The following is a 2,803-nucleotide window of genomic DNA, read 5'->3' on the forward strand; positions in this document are numbered from 1 at the left end:
TGTTTCTTGACTCCCAACATCTTCAAAGTTACTTCTTCATCAAATGATTTTAGCGTCAGCGTCCCTTTTTCAATGTCAAAATTACAGCGTCCTGTCGACAAAAAGGGTCTCCCAAGAAGGATCGGAGTTTCTTCATCTTCCGGAATGTCCATGATGTGGAAGTCAACAGGGAAAACAAACTTATCAACTTCTACTAGTACATCTTTCGCTACCCCATACGATTTCTTAATAGTGTGATCGGCGAACCATAATTGCGACTTACTTTCACTGATCTTGTCTAATTCAAGTCTTTTGAAAATGGATAACGGCATTAAACTCACACTAGAGCCAGAATCGAGAAGTACCTTTTTAAATGATATATTCCTGATAGTGCATGGTATCGCCACCGCCCCAGGGTCTTTTCTCTTAATTGGGATCTTTCTTGCTGCAGCGACTATACTACACTTCTCGATTGCAATTTTTGGTTCTCTTTCTAGTGATCTTTTTTTCGCCGACACCTCTTTCATAAATTTCTTATACACAGGCACGTGCTCCAGTGCTTCAAAGAAATGTAGATTCACTTCTAACTTTTTGAACAAGGCCGTAAACTTTCGAAAGTCTTTCTCTTTTGAATCCTTCTTTGTCACTCGCAAAGAGGGAGGTGGTTTAATCACCTGTTCAACATCTTTCTTAATTTTTTCTTCAACTGGTTTCATTGGTGGTATAACAACTTCTGGCTCTTTTGAGTTCTCTCTTATTTCCAGATCTACCTCCATCACCATAGGGTCACCTATTTCCTCTTTCTCTTTTTCCGATTCTAAACCCTTTTGACTCCTTGTTGTAACAGCATTAATTTTCTCTTGGCCTTGCGGGCTTTTCACAGTTGAGTTTTGACAGGCTCCTTGTGCCTGTAGAGTGAGCTGATGTGTTATTTGACCCACTTGAGTCTGCAGATTTTTTATTGCAGCTTCCTGGTTCTTCTGATTTATCACTGATGTTTGAATGAATTGATTCACGGTCTCCTCCAACTTGGATTGTCCTCCTTGCTGTTGTTGCGGTGGTTGAGTGTATGGTTGGAAGGCTTGTTGTTGATACCCTTGATTCGGTGGCCTTTGTTGGTACCCTTGATTGTTATATCTTGGCGGATAGCGTTGTTGGTATGGCTGATTTTGATATTGATTCGGCCTTTGTCCTTGGTTATTATTCATGTAATTCACTTCTTCTTCTTGCACTGGTGGGCAGAATCCTGTTTGATGATCTCCCTTGCACAATTCGCACTTAGCAACTTGATATGAATTAGATACCCCGTTCAGCTCCTTGATTTGTTGTGGTAAGTTAGACATTTGTTGTGTCAAAAGTTCCACTTGTGAAGTTAACAATTTATTCTGAGCAAGTAGAGCATCACTGTTGTTCAACTCTAGCATTCCGGGTTTCTTATCTCTTACTGTTCGATCATGATTGCCTTGACGATCATTTAGAGCCATTCGCTCTATTATCTGAGTAGCTTCTTCAGGTGTTTTGGACATGAGAGAACCACCAGCTGTGGCGTCCAAAAGTGTCTTGTTTGTAGCTGTGAGACCGTTACGGAACATATGGATTTGATCAACGTCTGAAAAACCGTGTCCTTTGCACTTTCTCAACATAGCTTTATACCTTTCCCATGCTTCATTCAAAGATTCATTACTACCTTGAGAAAATACTGCTATTGCTGTTTTTGCTTCAAAGAATCGGTTTTGAGAGTAAAACCTTTCCAGAAATTTTTCTTCCAATGTGTTCCAATTAGTCATCACTGCTTCGGGTTGATCCAGGTACCAATCTTTTGCCTTAGATAACAAAGAATGTGGGAACAACCTCTTAAATAATGCTTCCTCATCAGCTTGAGCGACACCCGTAGTACCCGCTAACTCATAGAATCGAGTAAGATGCGTGTACGGGTCTTCATGGTCCAATCCGGCGAAAGGACTTGCACAAATCAATTGTATGATACCGGTCTTCAGTTCTGTCGGTCGCCCGTTGGCGGCAGTTCTAGCGAACTGAGGATTGAGTCTTGGACTATTAGCACATGGACCATTAGCTGCCATGTTGCCAACAGTAGGTTGTATAATAACTTCCGGTTCTTCCTCCGTGAATAGTTCGTGAAAGAAGAATCCTTCTTGCGACTCGTCAATAGTTTCAAGTTGTTGTGACGATGTCGCGGTTGCGTTGTCTCTTGTTCTTGCTATGTTTGCTCTTCTTCGTGCTTTGCTCTTTAGCCTCCTAGCGGTCCTTTCGATCTCGGGATCAAAAAGAAGTTGATCACTGGGAACTTTGCTGCGCATACACGAATTTCTGCACAAACTAACAAACACGTGAAACAACCAAATCGAGAAAATAAAAATTAAAACTCAAAATAAGAACTATTGCAATGCGTGCAATATTGACACCAATCCCCGGCAACGGCGCCAATTTGTTGAAAGTATTTTTGGGTAAATATTTTCGGTAATATATCGTATCCACAAGGATTGGTTAATATCACTGCCGTTCTATAGTTGTTTATTTTGAGTTAGGAAAATTGAGTTGGTTTGTTTTATGATTCTAATAATATCAAAAGTAAACAATAAATTAAAAGCGAGTAACGAACTGTTGTTAGCGATTAGAGAAATATGTTGAACCTTAGGGTTCATCAACCTATTCCTATACAATTATCAATTAATTCACAATTGAACAATCTTTTAAATCATTATCTTCACTTATCCTCAAATAAGATTCCATGTCTGCAAATCAAATTAGATAACTTTTACCGGTATGAGATTCGATCTCTCCAAATATCAATAACGATAATAGT

Source organism: Vicia villosa, linkage group LG1 (genome assembly GCF_029867415.1).
Source record: "Vicia villosa cultivar HV-30 ecotype Madison, WI linkage group LG1, Vvil1.0, whole genome shotgun sequence".
NCBI lineage: Eukaryota > Viridiplantae > Streptophyta > Magnoliopsida > Fabales > Fabaceae > Vicia > Vicia villosa.